The sequence below is a fragment of the Peromyscus californicus genome, unplaced genomic scaffold (assembly GCF_007827085.1).
Source record: "Peromyscus californicus insignis strain IS unplaced genomic scaffold, ASM782708v3 Scaffold_15__1_contigs__length_86483966, whole genome shotgun sequence".
NCBI lineage: Eukaryota > Metazoa > Chordata > Mammalia > Rodentia > Cricetidae > Peromyscus > Peromyscus californicus.
This window is the reverse complement of record NW_026294447.1, coordinates 5,320,714-5,343,002: the sequence shown is the minus strand read 5'-3', so window position 1 is coordinate 5,343,002 and position 22,289 is coordinate 5,320,714. Positions and strand designations below refer to the sequence as shown.

The 22,289-nt window shown below is 39.0% G+C and overlaps 1 pseudogene; it reads right to left on the bottom strand.

The window, feature by feature from the left end:
- Positions 1-1,425: 1,425 nt before the first annotated feature.
- On the bottom strand, positions 1,426-14,740 carry LOC128110601 (heterogeneous nuclear ribonucleoprotein F-like; annotated as a pseudogene).
- Positions 14,741-22,289: the final 7,549 nt, after the last annotated feature.

The following is a 22,289-nucleotide window of genomic DNA, read 5'->3' as shown; positions in this document are numbered from 1 at the left end:
TCAGGAGCTGAGATTAAAGTGTGCAAAGGTTACTTTCCTATTGGAGGGAGTACCAAAGAAATCTGTGCTTCCAGAATCATTCAGGTTGTTAGCAGAATTCATCTCCTTGAATTCCTGGAGAGGTAGGCCCAGGCTTCAGATATAGGCTCTCTTTGGTTCCTCAAAACCATGCCATTTCACGGACCTTCCTGCAATATGACAATTATCAAACTAGGTCAGCAAGGAGAGTCTCCCTTTTCTATGGACGTTCCTGGAATGGCAGCTATCATCCTTGTTATACAAGGTGCCCTAATGAAGGGAGTAGGATCCTACTGTCTTTGCCAGACACTGTTGCTTAGGAGCAAATAACCATGCCATGTTCTCCCACCTACACAGGTGGAGATCACCTTGTAAGGATGTGACTCCTGAGTCATCTTAGAGTGTCTTAACCACAGAGGCTGGAGAAACAGAATTGGAATTTAAGCAGTAGATAGGACACACTAAGAGTTAAAGCACGCTAAAAGTTCTTGAAGGAGATACAGCTTAAGAAGAAACCATTTTCCTGACCATCCACAGATACACATGTGCACAGAATTTTCACGGAGAAAACAAACTACCAATCCAAGCTATGGGAGGAAACCCCATAGCTATTATAAGGGAGGCATTGTGGCAGCACATAAGAAAATTACAAACAGAAGCAACTAAAATCCATAGTAGCCTGTGGTCTCATAAGCCTTGCTTGACGAGTTTCCTTCATCAGAGCTATTCATCTAGTGGGTTGATCTTATGAATATCAGTTGTCATCTGCTGTATTTTTTAAAGCCTCTGGCATGAAAGATAAATTGCAAAAATTTGAAAAATGGAAAATAAAGCAAGGATGACATTCAACATGACCATATTTTCTTTTTGAGACAACAAATGAAATATAGCTATTAATCAGATTGACCAAGAAACAAGAGGGAAAGACACCAATAGTGTTGGTCAAGTGTGAAGAACCACATCAGAATAAGGACCCAGAACCATGGGTGGTGGAGGTATCCTGTTCCAAAATTCAAGGGAAATCCAGCAATATATTCACACACACACACACACACACACACACACACACACACACACACACAAATTATTAACTACTAAGTTAGCTTTATGCAAGAATCAAAAGGCTGGCTGATGTTTTACAGCTCTATTAATAACTTAATAAAATAGTGGCTAAAACCCATAAAATAATAGTGCTGGCTAATTTCATCAACTTGACAGAAGCAAGAGTCATCTGAGAGTAGGAAACCACAATTGAGAAAACATCTAGATAGTAGGGAGCTCAAGGCAAACTGTATGGAATTTTCTAAGTGATTGATGTGGGAGGGCCCAGCCCACTGTAGTGCTGCCACCCCTGGGCTTGTGGTCCTGAGTTCTAGTAAGAAAGAAGATTGAGCCAGCCAGTGAACATTAATTCTCCATGGTCACTGTAAGTAGCTTGGCAGGTGACAATCCTGTGCCCTGCATCGCCTGGCTGCTGTTAGCCCCATTGCTAGCCCGGTGGTTGAATTCAGCTGTAGGCGTTTCCTGGTAGAATTTGTGGGGTCACTTATGTAGACTATTATCATCTGCAAACAATGATACTTTGACTTCCTCTTTTCCAGTTTGTGTCCCCTTGGTCCCCGTCAGTTGTCTTATTGCTCTAGCTAGAACCTCAAGTACTATATTGAATACATATGGAGAAAGTGGATAGCTCTGTCTTGTTGATAATTTTAGTGAGATTGCTTTGATTTTTTTCCATTTAATTTGATGGCTATTGACTTGCTGTATATTGTTTTTATTATGATTAGGTATGTCCTAGCATTCCTTATCTCTCCAAGACTTTCATCATGGAAGGGTGTTGGAATTCAGGAGGAGTTCTAAGTGTCTGTATTGCATTTTGGCCCTGTCCTTTGCCAAAACTGCCACTGCTTCTTCATGGATGGTAAACTCAACAGCACCCTCTCCCATCATTCTTTCTTCTGGACCAGTCTCCTTTATGAATTCTCACAGGTTTGAGTGGAGAAAAGATGTAAGAGTCACCATACATTGCTTTGTAGGGCAGTCCCCTCATGTGGACACAGTGGCCTGTGGTGCTCTGCGCTATGAACTTCTGTTTCCATGTCTGGGGTCATACATCTCTGTTGTTGGCTGTTTTTACTCTTTTGGTTTTTTGTTCTTTGTGGGCCTGCCACCCAGCTCCCAAAAAAATCACATGGAGGCTAATTATTACTTATAAATATCTTGCCTTAGCTTGACTTGTGTTTTGCCAGCTTTTCTTAAATTATTCCATCTACCTTCTGCCCCTGGGCTTTTTACCTTTCTCTATTTCTGTATATCTTTTCTTTCCTTCTTATCCTGTATCTGGCTGTGTGACTGTGTGGCTGGCCCCTTCTTTTCTCACTCCTTGATCTTCCTTGAGCCTAGATCTCTTCTCCCATTTATTCTCTCTGCCTGCCAGCCCCACCTATCCTTTCTACTGCCTGGCTATTGGCTGTTCAGCTCTTTATTAGAACAATCAGGTGTTTTAGACAGGCAAAGAAACACAACTTCACAGATTTAAACAAATGCAACATAAAAGAATGCAATATACCTTTGCATTATTAAATGTTCCACAGCATAAACAAATATAACACATCTTAAAATAATATTCCACAACACATCCCTGAGAGACAGTAGCTGCAGATTTTTCCAAACAGGTCAGTAGTGAGGCCATAATGATCACTGAGACTGCTGTATTCTTCACAGCTCCCATAGCCCATACTTTAGGCACCAGACCTCATTCTATCCAGGCCTCCCTGTTTTGTAATGCTAATGTGATGTGCAAATCTAACTAATCTTATCAATAAAAACCAGGAGTTAAATATCTGGGTAAAACCTGAAAGATCAGAGAAGCAGGGGAGCAGCCACAGTTGATTCTTACCTTTTCAGTTACTCCAGTCCAAAAGGGCTGAGATCCTGTCTGTGACCCACCTTATTACTTCATATTTCTCTCTCTACAGTCCTCCATACCTCTTTGGTTAGCTAGTGGCTACTTCTGTCCTCTGATTCCAAGCAAGCTTTATTTGTCAGAACACAACAAAATATCACATAAAATTTCCGCTTTTGTCTAGATAAAAAGCTAAGGTTTTAACTAACATAGTAAAACTATATACAATTAGTACAATAACTATATACAAATATATACAGGCAATAATATATATATATATATTTTAGGCAATAATTACATTAACAATGTCTAGTCCATTAGCATTTGATAAATTTAGAGAAAATGCTCCATTATCTATCCTATCTTGGTGAGTCCAAAGTGTGGTATCTAATTCACTTTCTATCCTAAATTGCATTACCAACCCAAAACTATCTTTTTATGTCTCTCAACCTTACACACTTTATACCTCTTTTGTGAATTTCTTTTCTGAATTTGTTAACAATGAAAACTATAACTATCTAGTCTTCAACTCCTTCAGAGACCTAAGAATGATATAATATTATCTGAGTAAACATGAAGTGCAGAGCAAACAACTTCCAAAACAAGAAATGAAAGAAACAGCTGGCTGCCTGAATGGTCACCCAAAGTTCCTCTGTAATGTTGAGGCATCCATCATTGGCCTGTAGCCCTAGAATATCTGACAGACTTTTCGGTGAAGCAGGAATTTTGAAGGACTGTCCTGCCTTATCTTGGCAAAGTTCAGCAGTTACTTGCTTTTCTGTCCTGCTTGTCCAATTCTGACAGCATACTGTCAGCAGTTGAGGGAAAGAAACTATCTTGCCCAGGGCTAAATTTTGCCACAAAGAAAGTAAACTCTATATGGGGTTTCTTTGATGCCCATCATATTCTCTGAAGTAGATTGATGCTGCCAGGAGCATACATGTCTCATTATCATAAAAAAGAACCTTATGTTATTAAAACATCTTAAATGCCATATTCTGGAGATCTATGAAGTGTTTGAAGATCACCTGTCTGTCTAAAATATATTTGTTTGACCTTAAAAACAAACCTAACATGACTACAAGTTTGACTGTAATAGGTGACTAACTGCTAACCTGCACTTTTTTATTATCCTAAGTAGTTTGTAATAATAATTTTCAAGGACTAGCAATTTACATTACATTGTTAAATAAGTTGTATAGGTACAATGCCTTGAGTAAGAGTAGAAACATAGGTACAGTAGGTTCTAATACAAATAACCTTAAATTTGTATCAATATACAAAAATATCTTAAACAAGAATACAAACATATATGTAGTATAACAAAAATAACCTCAAATTTGTATCAATGTACAAAAATCCAAACCAATGCAAACTATTTAAGACTAGACTAGTAGTTGCTTTTTAGGTTTAAAAGTAGATTCAATAATCTACCCTTTTATCCTCTCATGTCTATAGCCCCTCTTTTTCTTTTCAGAACAAGATCCCTGAATCTGCTCTCCTTTTTTCAGCCTTTGTCCTGATCATTACCAATAACAACTTGTAACTAATCCCCCTAAATGATGACAAATATCCTTAGCCCACTGAATGACCAAAAACCACCCACCGTACCTCTTGGGAATGTGGGCATTGTGTTCTTAGAATTACTTCCTGCTGTCTGGATATGACAGCATCTTCAGGGGTCCCTGAAAAAAAAATGGTATAATTGTCAAGTCCTGGGAGAGCTAGCTGTATCATTTGTTGTCTAGTCTCTGTGTAATGGAAAAGTGCACAGCTTGTCTGAAGTCCTGGCTAGAGCAGTCTGTGAGGCTGGATCGTTTCAGCTAGCCACCTTGAAATTGTCCTGAGCAGTTTGTAATACAAAGCTGATTTTTGAGTGGTGTTTGTCATCTTAGTGGAGTTACCATAGTCCAGGTGGAATCATCATTGTGGGGCCCTACCCTCCTTTTGGGACTTCAAAGGTCACTGTTAGGCATGGTCATGGTTCACTGCAGAAAACTTATACATTTTAATTGTCATATGCAGCAGATCTCAAAGAGGTTAAAGGACCATAATTTGTTATGTACATCTAGAGTACAAAAACTTAATTCTTCCTAGTTAACTGATAGAGATTCAAACTAGAAGTCATGTACAGGAAGCCAGATGAAGACTTTTTCTATAATTAGTACTCTATATGACCATTAATATCATGACAAAAAGTTTGTAGCATGTATCTTTTAATTTTATAAATATTTTAAATAATACTTATAACTTAAGAAAAAATTTAAAGACTCAAAATAAAACCAAAAGAGTAGGAGATTAGTGGCAAAAGAATAGTCTTTTAATTTTGGTTTTTATTCTGTCATATATCAGGTGGCTCTTCTGACATAAGACAGAGATTTTGAATTTTCATTTTAACAAGCAAGCTTGGATTTAGCAAAGGAGAAAGATCTGCTTTAATTTTTAATTGAACTGGGACTGCAGAAAGACCATTTGCATTATATGTCTATAGATAACAGCAGAAACAATCATTTGGGAAGATATATGAAATTTTGTCCTGTGGAAATGTGATATACCAATAGATCAATTTATACTTCCTCTTGGGGCATTTTCTCTGCATAACTTGTCCTTTTTCGTCAGATGTCTCATTTGTCCAGTGGTCTTCAGATTCCTTAGCTGGATGCCTTCATTCACCTGGAAAGACAAAAAAACAAAACAAAATAAAACAAACCTGCCCCAACCCTAACTTTGGGGAGTTTTCCTTTTGAAAAGTTATATCTGATTAAATGAAAAGCATTTGTTAGTTGTATAAATTAATTTAAATTGGATGATCACTCTGGTTGTTGAACTATCATCTCTTCTAATCAAGAGGTCTCCCTTGTTCAAATCAAACCTTTATCAATTTGTTTCCTGTAGAAACAAAAGCAAAACCTCTTCCCCAGTGTAACACATATCCTGGTTTCCATTCTGAGGTCAAAACATCTTTAAAGTATACAGGCTGATTTAATTCAGTAGTTTTTTTCTATTATCCAATGTCTCTCTGCAGCTGCCATTCCTTTCTCATTAGCATTCAGAAAATTTAAAGTTAATAAAGTTAAAATAAATGTGCAGTCTATCTCTGGGGATATTTATTACCCCTTTCTGCTTATTAAGCATATCTTTTTTAATTCAATTAGAACTTTCTATAACTGCTTGCCCTATAGGATGGCGTGGTGTATCTGTAATATGCTTTATATTGTAATAGGCAAAAAACTGTTTCATTTTACTAGAAACATTTGCTGGAGCATTGTCAGTCTTAATTTGTACAGGTATCACCATGATGGCCATAATTTCTAACAAATGTATGATTACAGAATCAGCCTTTTCAGAACTCAAAACGGTTGCCCATTGAAATCCTGAGTACGTATCTTTGTTTAGTGTGGTGTACACATTTTGATTCTCCAAACTCTGAGAAATGAAACATGTTCATTTGCCAAATTTTATTTCTTTGAGTACCCTTTGGGTTACTTCCTGCAGGTAGTGGAGTTTGGTTACATAAGAAACAAGTAGGGCATTTATTTATAATTTCCTTGCCTTGTTGCCTGGTGATGTAAAAAAAATCTTTTTTCAAACCCTTGCTATTGATATGGTATTTTTTATGGAATTCTAAGACTTCTAGCACATTTCCTCCCAATAGTTCATCAATTTCATCATTATCTTGTGCTAGAGGGCCTGGTAGACCCGTATGGGATCTAATATGTGTTATATATAAGGGATGGTTTTTATTTCTGATTATTTCTTGTAACTGAAAAAATAACAAAGTCCATTCTGTATCATCTGGAATAAATTCATCAGTTTCAATATGTAACACAACTCTTTCTGCATATTGAGAGTTGGTAACTATATTAAGAGATTCTGGAAAATCTAATAATACTATGAGAATACCATATAGTTCTGACTGTGAACAGAATCATAAGGGCTTCAAGCCACTTTACTTAAATTTCCTGATTTATAACCTGCCTTTCCTGATTTGCTTGCATCAGTATAGAATGTAGGGACTCCAGAAATTGGTGCTCCCCATACAATATGAGGAAGAATCCAATTAGTTCTCTTCATAAAATATATTCTCTTGCTTTTGGGATATTTGTTGCTAATGTATCCCCTGAAATTACTGCAAGCTCTTTGCCAATGTTCATTTTCTGTTCATAAAGAGGAAATTTCAGCATTAGTAAAAGGTACTACAATTTCTGCTGGGTCCATTCCTATCAATTGACAAAGTCTTAATTTTTCTTTTAGAATCAATTCAGAAACCTTTTCTACATAGGTCTTTAATTTTTTACTCAGTTTGTGTGGTAAAAATATCCATTCTAGGATATTATCTTCTCTTTGCACTAAAATCCCTGTAGGGGAATATATAGAAAATAAAATAGCCAGAATGCAATCAAGCTCCAGATCCAAATATTCCACATGTGCATCCTGTAATTTCTTTTCTACCAAAGCCAATTCTCAGCTGACTATTTAAGTTCTTGTCACCTTGTAAGGTTTGAAACAAATTACTCAGCTCTTGATTGTCCATTCAATTGTGCTAATTAATGTCTCCCAGCAATTTTTGAAAGTCATTAAAAGTTTGCAATTGATCTCTTCTGATTTGTACTTTTTGGAGTTGAATTTTTCATAAGCCTATTTTATACCCTAGGCAATTAATAGAATCTTCTCTTTGTATTTTTTCAGGAGCAATTTATAACTCCCAACAAGGCAAAATTTTCTTTACTTCTTCAAACATTTTTTTCTAAAGTAACTATATTTTAATCAGCTAGTAAGAAACCATTCATATAATGGTAAATTATAGATTGAGGAAACTGTACATGAATCATTTCCAATGGCTGTCATATAAAATATTGGTACAGAGTGAGGCTGTTTAACATCCCTTGTGGGAGAACCTCCCATTGATATCTAACAGACTGAGAATTATTATAAATAGGCACAATGAAGGCATTTTTTTCTTATCCTTCTCTTGTAAAGATAGAGTAAAGAAAGTCTTTTAAATCAATAACTATAATAGACTATTCTTTAGGTAATAGAGAAAGTAGGAAAATTCCAGTCTGTAAAGAGCTTATTGGCTAAATCACCTCATTAATGGCTCTTAAATCTGTTACCATTCTCAATTTTCCAGATTTCTTTTTAATAACAAATACAGGAGAATTCCAAGAACTGGTCAATTCTTCAATATATTGAGCATTTAGCTGCTCCTGTACCAGATCTTCTAAGGCCTGTAATTTTTCTGATGTCAAAAGTCATTGTTACACCCAGAAAAGTTTTTCATTTAACCATTTTAGAGATAGAGCTGTTGGTAGCTTTGAAAGATCAGTAGTTGTTGTGTCCTGTTTTTGTACAACCTGAATGGTCAGTGACTGTTCTTTATAATACCTTTTATTACTTTCCCCAGAAATATATGTTAGTTTATGGTTTGTTTCTAAGTTTGGAGGAATGTGGGTATTCCATTGCTGTAACAAATTATATCCCATAAACTCATTGCTATATTAGCCACATATGGATTTAATTTTCCTCTCTGTTTTTCTGGCACTATACATTTGACCCATCCATCTCTTGCTTTGTTTTATCTGAGAGGAAGTTCCAGTCCCTAAAAACTAAACATTTACCTCCTGAAGAGGCCAATTTGAATGCCAAGATTCTGGTGCAATTATTGTTACATCTGCCCCTGTGTCCACAAGACTTTCAATTACAATGTCATTTATTTGTATTTTTAGCTTTGGTCTTTGATCATTTATAGAAGTTTGTCAAAATATTTGCTTTATAATTTCTCCTGAAATTTTTGTTCTATATTCTAAAGTGCCCCGGCCAGCAGGGTGTCAATGGGGGCGACCCATCTGCGGGAAAGAATGAAAGGGATGAGGAGACACAAAAGGAAGACAGCAAGACAGGTTTCTGATCAAGCTGCAAATTTTATTTTCCTCAGCAAGGCTTATATAGCATGAGAGGGTGAGGGGGCAGGAAGGAGGGAAGGGGTGCATGACGTGCCGTACGTGCAGGTGAAGGGAGATGTGCAAGTCGTGAGGCTGCAGGGTGTTGTGCTAGGTGGTAAGGTCACTGGTCAGGGCCCATTGTTCTGTTGCTATGCTACCTGACCTACCTGACCTGTTCTTTATCTTTGGGGGCATCTGGTTTAGGGCCTGTGGCTTGTTCTCTGGCCTAGCTAGTACTTTTCCATGGTTCATGTTTGGTCCCTGACATTAAAGCTGTTGTGTCATTCAGAGCAGTCTGGTTTTTTTACAACAGGCATTAGGTCCTTTAATTGCTCTGGGGAAGAGTTTTTCCCATGGTGACAGGGAATGACTGAAACAAATTTGACATGGGCGCTTTGAGAGCCCCCTCCCAAGGCATTTCCCAATAGCAAAGGGTTACCTTGTCTATCTCTTGTTAATCTGCACTCATTGGTCCAATGTCGGCCTTTGTCATATCTTCTGCATACTCCAGAAGGCAAGAGACTTCTGTTTGGATTAGAAGAAACATTGTTTCTAGGACTTCCCTGTCCACTATCCCTTTTTAGATGACCTTGTTTGCCACAATTAAAACCCCTGGCTTTTATATTTTTCTTCAAGCCTCTGGAAATCACCTCTCCTATCTAAGCATCATCATGGTTATAAGATTCAATATTGACTGTATCTCAGATCCATTCCTCTATGGGTGTTTATCTTGCTTTCAAAGAGCTAATTGCCCCCTTTGCATTAGGAATTAGCATTTTTAAAAGCCAAAGATTCAATTATTATTTGTCTAGCTTCTGAATTTGGTATCATTCTATTACAGCTGAAGTCAATGTTTGTAAAAAAAAAAATCAATGGTTTCTTTTGGGCCATGTATAACTTTAGTAAATGACTCAGTTCTCTTTCCAACTTCTGAAAATCTGTTCCAAGCATTCAAAGCTATTTCATGGCACAGAGCCAGGGTGTGGTCATCATATGGAGACTGTCTTTGTACATCAGCATAATCACCCTCTCCAAGAAGTTGGTCTTAGGAAATTTAAATACCTCTAGCCCTACACCATTGTTCAATGGTCCTAGCCTCATCTTTCTACCAGCTCCTCCACTATAATTGAGGACCAGTTTCCAATACTGCTATAACCAAGTCTTTCCAGTCTTGTGGGCCAATTTGGTTACTAGTTGAGCAAGAATTTAACATTTGCTTCACAAAAGGTAAATGCATACCATATGGGACTATTGCTTCTTAAATCTCCTCAAATACAACATTTCCACAGGAATCCAGGCAGCTCTTACACAGCCTTGGGGATACCTGTCATTTGGAAATTGTTCCTGTAAGGAGACTGGATAAATTAAAGTAGGCTGTTTGACAACCTTGGGCTTTTCCTCTCTAATTTTATAATGTAATGGTGAATTTAATTGTCCTTTAAATTCCTCTGTCTGTGTCTGAATGTCTCTATTATCTGTTTTAATAAGCCTTTCTAAGGCTTATAAGTTATCAATCAAAATTCCATTATTTTCTTTAGCAATTAGTTGTAGGGCTTGCATATTATCAGTAGTAATCTTCTCTAAGGCCTGTATCATATCAACCAACTTTTAAAGGGATAAAACAAGAATTATTAAACCAATAATATTTATAATTGACATTATGTAAATCCCATGTAAGTTAATTATTCCCTCATTTAATTGTTCCCCTTTTAAACCATTCAGTGTGTAATCATACAGAGACCTAACTCCCTCCATTGTAAGAGTGTTTTTCATTTTTTAACGTGGGGAAATTTTTTTTTATTAATCTAATTCCCCCTTTAAGAATTCCCAATGGTCTCATCAAATCTACTGACAATAACAGTGAAGTGTAAGGCTGGCTGGTACTGCATAGCATGTCTGAGTGAAGAACACAGGTGGTACACAGCCTGGCTGAGGACAGCTACCACTGATCATGTGTTAACAACCTGAGGAGGGGGTTCAGGGAAAGCCTACAACCCATGGGGGAAAGGGAGCCAAAGAGCCAGCTGTCTTCACAGGAAAATGTGTAAAAGCAGCATGTGTGACCAGCAGGAAGTGAAAGCACAGAGTTGCCCAAGGCGGAGCTGGCTAGTAGTTAGGGGATCACTCTGGTGGCATTCAGAGCCCAGGCACCTATGGAGTTTGCTGTAGAGAGACTGCAGCAGAAAATTCCCAGACTCCCTCAGAGCACTCGGGAAGAAAGGGAAAGCCAGCCAGCGGTGCAGTGACTCCTTTGGATGCAATTCCCATGTTTGACTCTGATGTGTGCTGGTGGCTGCAAAGCCACAGGGAAGCAGCTTTTTTGGTGAATTTGTGCCCCAAAAGTTGGTTGCCAGATGATGTATAAATTTAATTAATCTTATCAATAAAAACCATGAGTCAAATATTAGGATAAAACCTGAAAGATCAGATAAGCAGGGGAGCAGCCAAATTGCTTCCTACCTCTTCCATTCCTTCAGTCCAAAAGGGCCAAAATCCTCTCTCTGCCCCATCTTATCACTTCCTGTTCCTCTCTCTACAGTCCTCCAAACTTCTGTGGTTAACAGTGGCTAGCTCTACCCTCTGACTCCAAGCAAGCTTTATTTGTCAGAACACGATCAAAACATCACACATCACCAATGTACCTCCAGGCTGTGCCAGGTCAGTCATACAGCCCAGGCCTCTGCCTGAAGTCATAAAGACGTGAACTTGAGAGGTGGATCTGAGTATGACTTAACTTCCTCCTGACTGCTCTTGAACACTTCAATACCTGTGCTTCCCTAGAGATTTCTCAACAAACTCTTGTGAGGCAAACCGAACAAAGGCCTCCGCTGTAATCTTGCCCTTCAGGTCCACAGGTAATTTCCAACCCTGAGAAGATCTGAAAGATTTCCACTGTTGTGCATCCAAACAGGAGTCCCTGAAGCCTCACATAGCCATCGTTGGCACTGTCCCTGCTATTTAGATCACTATGCTTCAACACCCAATCCATCTTGGGTCTGTGTGACTTGAACACCTCAATATAATGCTGTCTCATACTTTCCCTGTCCTTTTTTCAGAGCCAGTTTTACTTCATCTTCTAACTCAAGTTTAACAGAAGCCTCACCACCCTACCTGCCTTCTCTAGTATAAATGAAATTAATAAATTTATCCTTAATGAACCACTGCTGATGCCTTCATAGGAGACCCTTAAGAAGGTAACAAGTTTTCCAGGAGGAGGAAAGATGTGACTTCTACTTTAAAAAGCATCATGGCTTATGAACCCCAACTCTACCCAACACCTCAAAATGCAGAGAACTTTGGGGAAAGTCCAGGTGGATCGTTTTTTTTGTTCATGAAATGGAAGTTCAAAGGGGCAAGTGCTTTCTGTGGGAGCCAAGCCCCCAAAGACCCCGGTTTTGGTGGGAAGCAGTGCCCCCAGAGGCTGATCTCAATAGGCAGGCTGGCCAGGTAGGAGTAGTACCCAGTATTTTTTAAAGAGAATGGATTCATGCATCACATTTCTCATAAAATGCTATATATAAATAATTGAATATAAACGTCAAAATTTCAAAAGTTTTAGATAGAAAAGCCAGAAAATATTTAGATGACCATGGAAGAGGGAAAACTTTCCTTAAAAAGAGAGGAAAGAAAGAGAAAATAAATTTATAAAATTGAGAATTGGTTAGCACAAGCCTTCCTACATTTGTGTTTGGTGGCACGTACCCTGTAATCCCAGCATTTGGGAGTCAGAGACAGGCTGATGTAAGATCAAGGCCAGCTTGGACTGCATAATGAAACCCCATCAAAGTAAATAAATATATGAAAGTTAGGGATGAAATACATGCTACAAAGGAAAAGATACATTTGCCATCTATATCAATAAGACACAGTAATTACAAATAACTTATTAAATAATTTTAAAATTAAAAAACACGCAAGAAATTAATGAAGAAGAAGGAACAAGTTATATGATATATAAAAGCATAAAATAATGTTAAATTTCATCACTAATAGAACAAAACTTAAAAACACAATAAAATATAATAATTCTTATTCTCATGTACAGGTTTCCCATAGGAAAAATACATGACAATATTATTGAGGACATGAAACTGTCATGAAGGAGAATCTTCTGAGCCAAACCATAGCCATCATCAGGATTTGTGCCGGGCCTGCTGACCAAAGATCATCACAGCTGAGCTAATTCATTATTATACTTTCCCTGCTGGAGAGTTCAGGAAGGTCGTGGTACCCTCACCTGAGTATCCAGCTTTCACTCCTAACTGGTTGTATCCAATTCTTCCCTGATTGCATGTGGTCTCTTGGTCTCGGTAAGGCTAGATGATATGGGTAGGGAGGATTAGGGGAGGAAACTCCGTCTGCCCCGCATGGGGAGTCATCATCCATGCAGTGTGCTGTCCTTGCAGTGTAGCTACATAAAGTTGCCCATGCTCCTGACCACAGCCCCTTGGCCATTGCTCTGTAAGTATGCCTAATCAGCTCCTTGTTTTCCCAGAGTGAACTTTGGTAGAATCACACTTTGTTCTATTATTGGGACCATAGGAGGAGGGGCAGGCATTGTTTATATCTCTCAAAGAGAAGAATTGTAACAACAGGAAAAGCAAATATTTGCATTTTTACAGTGAAGACAGATCAGAATTAACATTCTAAAAACTAATTTAACATGCTGTAGTAAATATGAAGTTGTTCCTGGGTTCACAAGTTTAAAGCAACTCAAGGACATAAAGAGTCATGTACAAGAATGTCGGCAGCAGCACTTAATTACTGAAGTCAGGTATTTAACTTATAAAATCCATGGTTTCATGCAATAATAACAACAACCTGAAAAAAGTTGGTGTACAATATATTTAATGACATTATGAACCAAAGCTGTTCTGTATGATCATAGGTATATCTCACACAGCTGATCAGGTACAAAACTAACAAAGCACAGAATTTGACAGTGTTAATGGAGTTTATGAACCTGTGTCTATAAAGTAATACATGTATTGTTTAGGCATGTACAAATTAAAAATAAAAATAAAAACAAGGGTTGGAGAATTGACTTAGTAATTAAGAACATTTGTTTCCCTTCCAGGGGATCTGAGTTCAGTTCATAGCACCAATGTTGAGCAGTTTACAATCACCTATGACTCCAGCTTTAAGGGATCCAATGCTGTCTTCTACCTGCACTCATGTGACACACACACACACACACACACACACACGACACATTAAATAAATGAATTTTAAATAAATGAAAAGCAAGCAAAAATTCACAATTACCTTTATCTGGGGCAAGGTTATTTTGAAGTTATTGCTAATACTTTGTTTCAGTGGATACTTTTCAATTATTTATGCTTGTGTATGCACTTTCGCTTACATGTATGAGAGGTTTTATAGTCAGTGACTAGTAAAGTGGGGGCTAACAATGCATAATATTTTGTTAGCAGATAGTTAGAGTTAAAAAGATGGGGAGAGAAAAAACTAGAAATGGAAACAATCAGAATGGGCTCTCATTTTTAGAGAAGTTTACATATGTTAATTTGCTGAAAATACAAGGGTGACTTCAGAACAGACTGGGTGGTTGGTGCATTGGGTGGAGAAGGATACAGGAGTGGGGTTGGTGACTGTGTCAGCTTGAGCAAGTTAAGGAAATGGAGCAGCACCACCCTCAGCCCATGTGAGCAGCTGCATCCATTGTAATAACGAGGGTCTGGGTAAATTAAAAGACAGCATAAGGAGAATTTGCAAACTCCTAAAAGGGCATCTGTCTTCCCTTCAGCAGTCAGATCTGGTTCACCTGCCTCAGACCCCAGGATTTACTCCAGTACCTGCAGTAGTAGTAACAATCCCCACAGTCCTCAGTCCTTTGACCTCCAGCTGGGAGGTCCATCATCAGCTCCTCTGCCTCTCAGACCTTGGGGCCTGGACTCTCTACTCCAGCAGCTCTAGAGGCTCTCCAGCTGGCAGGTAGTAGGTCTTGAGACTTCATACTCCATAATTTGATAAGTCAATTCCCCGCACTCTCTTCTCTCCTCTCCTCTCCTCTCCTCTCCTCTCCTCTCCTCTCCTCTCCTCTCCTCTCCTCTCCTCTTCCTCTCTCCCACTCTCCCTCTAACTCCTCCTCATCCCTTCTCTCCCTCTCCTCACCCACTGATTCTGTTTTTGTTGTTGTTGTTGTTTTTTAGGAAGCCCTGGCTAGCACAAAAGAGGAAAAAGAGCCAGAGTGAAGGTAGACCATCATTGGAGGCAGAGGCTGCTCTTTCTGTTATAACTATATGGGACAAGCAAAGATTCATGCAGATCCATGCATGCTGGAGGTGAAGAATCCAAAACAATACTCGTCTGATGCTCATTGCTTTCCTGTGAATTGGTTCCATCATCTGTTGAAGTTGATAATTAAAACAGCTAGTAATGACACCTGTGGACACTGTGGACCTGTGAAATGAGTCTGTGAAAATGAAATAATGACAGTCACCCTGAGGAGCTGGGTGGGGCTAAATCGTAACTATGCCATCACACCTGTTTGTTCCTTCTCTGCAGGTATGTCAAACTCCTTGAGAGTAAGAGGAAAGTGATAGTTTGGACTGAGATTAACTTCATGTTTCTTGCAGGGCCTACAGGAGGCACAACTGGGCTCATGTAGGTATACTGATGAGCCTTGAAGTTTAAGCATTCACAGGTTCAGGAGTGAAGACAAGAAAGGCTAGAAAATAGAAAATAAACATAAAATGTTGTGGCATTGATATAGTTTTAAAAAACTGACATGGTGAAAGCTGGATTACATAGAGAAATGTACTACAAAGAGTTTGTGAATCTAGAATAGAAAATGCGATGCACTGAAAGGCCCAGGAAGTAGTCCTGGTGTGTGTGTGTGTGTGTGTGTGTGTGTGTGTGTGTGTGTGTGTGTGTGTGTTTACATAAAGATTTAGGTTGCTGGTCCTGCAACTGAGATCAGAAAACTGTAATGGAACTTTACCAATGTCTGCATTGACATTGATATTGGCTAGGAAAATGACTAGAAAAGGATTGGAATGGGAATGTTCTTTACAAGTATGGCAGAGGTCTAGGTGTGAGGAAACAGTAGGTAGACCGTGTGAATGGATGGATGGGCAAAAGCACTGTTTATACAGAAATTGTGCATGATGGATGTGGAATGTATATGTATAGGATAAAGACTATGTCATGTCTAAGCTCCCTCACATTTCCAATTATGGCCACACAAGCCTCCACACTTCGTCATTATTCCCAATTTCCAAACTATTTACCATCATTGTCTTTTTTTTCTGAATTATCTTTACATCTGTGCCAACCTCACTGTCAGTGCTTAATCACAATGCACTATGATGCTTGGGAGTATGTCTGTCTAATCTACTAGATGGACTTTGCTTCGTGGAGAAAACTTGTAATGTCTACGTGTGTGCTGATAGTACCTAGCATAATGCTCAGAGTATAAAATGTGCTTAGAGTGTATGTGTTGACTAAATAATGGAAAGACCTGGAAGCATATTAACAAGTGGAAAGGAATATAAAAATGGTAGGTAGTACCTCATGCTTATTTCCGTGGATATATATGTTTCCTGTATGAATTGACACAAAAGAAAGAAAGAAACTCTGGAGAACCTAGGAAAGTTTGGGGTAAGGAAGTCTGTAGTGGTATTTGCTCCCCCCATGACCTTGGGCTATAGGGCCCAAAGGAGGTGGTGCTTACTGCTGTTGTATATGACCTTTTAAAAGGAGAAGGGGAAGGGTCACATGCCCCTTCTCCCTGCTCCTGCCTTTGAGGTGGATTCACTCCCAGTCAGATCAGAGGAAGACTTCAGCTGTCTACTCTGTTCTGTATTCGTGAGTGTATTTCCTCAATTTATAGCTTAATAAATCCCTATAACCCATTAAATAGACTCATGTGGACTGATCATAATAGAAGTCATTCAGTCTGAAACTCAGATACTAGAATAGTAAACAAGCACATTCAAAAGGAGGAAAAACAGCAATCTCTCTGTTGATCACACTGTAGGGGAAGTGTTGCTATAATCCTCACTGGACAGTATGAAGTTGATAGCCATCAAGACAACAACTACCAAGTTCTTCATTAAAGACATAGTCCACATTCTCAAGTGCCGCTGCTTTTGAGACCAGGAAAGCAAGGCTTGCTTACAGTGTTGATTAGTATCCTATGGCATCACTTGTTCCTTTAGATGTGGGTTTAAGAAATCTAAAGCACTTCACAGTATGAAGGGAAATAAGTGACAGGCATCTCAGGTAGGACCCTGGAGAAAGTTGTATTTTGATATCATGCTAATGAAAAAGGGGGTATGATTTCTGAGATTTATTTTTGTTTTATCTTATTTCATATGTATGAGTATTTTACCTGAATGTATGTCTCTGTACCTCGTGTATGTCTAGTGTTCACAGAAGCAAGAAGGGGGCATCAGATCCCCTAGAACTGGAGTTATAGATGGTTATGAGCCACCATGTGGGCTCTGGGAATTTCTCATCCTCTGGAAAGCAAGCTGGTGCTCTTAATAGCTGAGCCATCTTTTCAGCCCTCATGAGATGTTTTATAAAATGCATTCATGTTGTAATATTTAGAGTACTGCTTATTTTGAGTCTCAAAATCTGCTGAATTTTTTAATTAATCTGAAGGTGTTTTGAATTTAGATTTAGCAGGTTCTATCTTTACCAACAACACTAGATGAGGGTTTGAAAGTATAAATCTTGCTCTTTGTTCACTAGCACATTTCTCCTGAAACAATCGGTTCCTTGTAAATGAACCTGCAGGAAGGTATGCCCAAAGAGATAATAAATAATCTAATGATATATCTGATGTGTAACAAAAACTGCGAAGTGCTCCATGGAGTCACAACATTAATGTTCCGGATATACCACAACATTTATTTATTTATTTATTTATTTATTTATTTATTTTCTCTTTTATTTATTCTTCTCTTATATATTACATCCTGAATAGTTTCCCCTCCCTCTTCTCCTCCTAGTCCATTACCTTACTTTCCCTCCCCCACAAAACTCTTCCTCTGTCTTCCTTCAGAAAAGAGTAGGCCTCCCTAAGATATCAACAAAACATGGCATATCAAGTTATAATAAGATTAGGCACATCCCCTCATATTAAGGCTTGAAAAGGCAAACCAGTAGGAGGAAAAGGGTCCAGAAATCAGTCAGAAGAGTCAAAGACACTCACTACCCCGTCCCCACTATTAGAAGTCTCACAAAAATACCAAGCTAAACAACCACAACATGTATGCAGAGGACCTAGGTCAGACCCATGCAGGCTCCCTAGTTGTCAGTTCAGTCTCTGTGAGCCCCAGTGAACTCTAGTTAGTTGATTCTGTGGATTTTCTTGTGGTGTCGTTGACCCCTCTGGCTCCTACAATCTTTCCTTCCTATCTCCCACAGGCTACCCCAAGGTCCACCTAATGTTTGACTGTGGGTCTCTGCGTCTGTTCCCTTCAGTTGCTAGATGAAGCCTCTCTGTCTGATGATGATTATGCTAGGTTCAGGTCTACGAGTATAGCAGAATAGCATTAGGAATCATTACATTGACTTTTTTTTTTCTGGTCATGTTTGGTTCTATCCCACGTCTTTGGGCCATCCAGACTCTGGTTCCTGTTCATGCAGGCAGTGTCAGTATTGGGTTCCCTCTTATGGCATGGGTCTCAAGCTGGACCAGTCATTGATTGGCCACGCCCACAAGGACTGAGCCACCTTTACCCCAGAACATCTTTCAGGTAGGACAAACTGTACATCTAAAGTTTTGTTGCTGGGTTGATGTCCCAATCTCTCCACTAAATCCTTGCCTGATTACACAAAAAGACCCACTCAGTCTCCATATTTCCCATTGCTAGGAGTCTTTGCTAGGGTCACCCTCATGGATTCCTGAAATATCCATTGCACTAAATTTCAACCTCACCCCCTGAAATGCTTTCCCAGTTCCAGTCATCTCTCCCCACTTACCTACCTGATTTATCCTATTCCCATCCCCAGTCTCCTCCAGTCCACCTGAGAAATCTAATCTATTTCCCCTTCCCAGAGAGATCCATGGGTCCTACCTTGAGCCCTCCTCGTTGCCTAGCCTCTCTGGGTCTGTGTATTATAGCATTATTATCCTTTGCATTAGAACTAATGTCCACTTATGAGTGAGTACACACCGTGCTTGTCTTTCTGGGTCTGGGTTACCTCACTCAGATTTATTCTTTTCTAGTTCCATCCATCTGCCTGCAATTTTCATGATGTCATTGTTTTTAATGCTGAATAATACTGCATTGTGTAAAGTTACCACGTTTTTTTTTTTTATCCATTCTTCAGTTGAGGGATATCTAGATGGTTTGTAGTTTCTGGCTGTTATGAATAAAGCTGCAATGAATAGAGTTGAGGAAGTGTCCTTGTGGTAGGACAGAGTATCCTTTGGTTACATACCCAGGAATGGTATATCTGGGTCTTGAATTAGATCTATTCCCAATTTTCTGAGAAACCTCCATATTGACTTTCAAAGTGACTGTACAAGTTTGCACTCCCACCAGCAATGGAGGCATGTTATTCTTGTTCCACATCCTCTCCAACATGAGTTGTCACTTGTGTTTCTGATCTTAGTCATTCTGACAGGTGTAAGATGGAATCTCAGAGTTGTTTTGATTTGCATCTCCTTGATTGCTAAGGATGCTGAAAATTTCTTTAAGTGATTTTCGGCCATTTGAGATTTTTGTGTTGAGAACTCTTCCATTTAGAGATATACTCCACTTTTTAATTAGATTATTTGGTTCTTTGATATATAATTTATTGAATTCTTTATATATTTTAGATATTAGCCATCTATCAGATATGGAGTTGGTAAAACTCTTTTCTCATTCTGTAGGCTGCACTTTTGTCCTATTGATGATGTCCTTTGCCTTACAGAAACTTTTCAGTATCATGAGGTCCCATTTATTAATTGTTGATCTTAGTACCTGTGCTATTGGTGTTCTGTTCAGGAAGGTATCTCCTATGCCAGTGCATTCAAGACTATTCCTCACTTTCTCTTCTGTTAGATTCAGAGCATCTGACTTTTTGTTAAGGTCTTTGATCCACTTGGATTTGAGTTTTGTTCAGTGTGATAGATATGGATCTTTTTGCATTTTTTCTACATGCAGACATCCAGTTATGCCAGCAACATTTGTTGAAGATGCTTTTTTTTTTTTTTTTGGTTTTTCGAGACAGGGGCTTTCTTTTTTTACATTGTATGTTTCTGGCTTCTTTATTAAAAAAAAAAAATCAGGTGCCCATATATGTGTGGATTTACACCTGGGTCTTTGATTCACTTCTATTGATCAGACTGTATTTTTAATGCCAATACCATGCATTTTTTGCTTCTTTTTATTAAGAAAATGTTTTCATTCATTTTACATACCAATCAAAGATGCCCCTCTTCCCTCCATCTGCCCACCCCCTGCCTCACCCTCCCAACCCACTCCCCTATTCCCCGCTACAAGAAGGCAAGGCCTCCCATGGGGAGGCACATCCAATAGAGGCAAATCCAAACCCTTCCCCTGCCTCAAGGCTGCAAGAGGTGTCCCATCATAGGTATTGGGCTCCAAAAAGCCTACTCATGCACCAGGGATGGATTCTGATCCTACCGCCAGGGTGTCCTTCAAGCAGATCAAACTACACAACTGTCTTGCCATGCAGAGGGCCTAGTCCAGTCCCACGCAGGCTCCACAGCCATTGATCCAACTTTCATGAGTTCCCTCTAGTTTGGTTTGGTCATCTCTGTAGGTTTCCCCATCATGATCCTGATGTACTTGCTCATAGAATCCCTCTTCTCTCTCTTTGACTGGACTCCTGGGGCTCTGCCTGGTGTTTGGTTGTGGATCTCTACATCTGCTTCCATCAGTCATTGGAGAGAAGCTCTGTGATGACAGTTAGAATATTCACTGGTCTGATCACTTGGGTAAGCCAGTTCTGTAGCTAGAGTTTTCCTGCCTTGTCCACAGTCAGGAGAAATCTTTGTCACCCGCCAGTCCCACAGCCACTCAGACCCAACCAAGTAAACACAGAGACTTATATTGGTTACAAACTGTATGGCCGTGGCAGGCTTCTTGCTAACTGTTCTTACAGCTTAAATTAATCCATTTTCATAAATCTATACCTTGCCACATGGCTCGTGGCTTACCGGCATCTTCACATGCGGCTTGTCATGGTGGCAGCTGGCACCTTGACACTCCTTCTGCCTTCCTGTTCTTTCTTTTTCTCCTCTCTGTTAGTCCTGCCTATACTTCCTGCCTAGCCACTGGCCAATCAGTGTTCTATTTATTGACCAATCAGAGCAATTTGACATACAGACCATCCCACAGCACAGTTCAGTTCAGTCAGCCTCTCCACTCTTTCTAGTAGTCCAAGCTTTGGTCATCCTTGGGGATTCCTGGCAACTTCCCTAGCACTGAGTTTCTCTCTGTCCCCATGATATCTCCCACCTCTGAAGAAAGACAATGAAGAAGATATCAGAGAGTGGAAAGATGTCCCATGCTCATGGATAGGTAGGATTAACATAGCAAAAATGGCAATCTTATCAAAAGCAATCTACAGATTCAATGCAATCCCCATCAAAATACCAACACAATTCTTCACAGACATGGAAAGAACAATACTCAACTTCATTTGGAAAAACAGAAAACCCAGGATAGCTAAAAGAATCATGTACAATAAAGCCACCTCTGGAGGCATCACCATCCCTGATATCAAGCTCTACTCTAGAGCTACAGTAATAAAAACAGCTTAGTATTGGCATAAAAACCGACATGTGGACCAATGGAATTGAAATGAAGACCCTGACATTAACCCACACACCTATCAACACTTGATTTTTCACAAAGAAGCCAAAACTGTACAATGGAAAAAAGAAAGCATCTTCAACAAATGGTGTTGGCATAACTGGACATCAACATGTAGAAGATTGCAAATAGTTCCATATCTATCATCATGCACAAAACTCAAGTCCAAGTGGATCAAAGACCTCAATATAAAACCAGTTATACTGAACCTGATAGAAGAGAAAGTAGGAAATAGTCTTGAACACATTGACCATGCTTTTTTTTTAAAATTACCATATCTCTGTAGTAAGCTTCAAATCATGGAGGATGTTATCTTTGGAAGTTCTTTTATTATATAGGATTGTTTTGGATATCCTGAGGTTTTTGTTTTTCCATATGAAGTTGAGTATTTCCTTTCATGGTCTGTAAAGACTTGTGTTGGAATTTTGATGGGGATTGTATTGAACCTATAGATTGCATATTAACCTGTAGTTGGGTAAGATTGCCATTTTTACTATGTAAATCCTACTAATCTATGAGCATGGGAGATCTTTCCATCTTCTGATATCTTCTCCATGTTCTTTCTTCAAAGACTTGAAGTTCTTGTCATACAGGTCTTTCACTTGCTTGGTTAGAGTTACA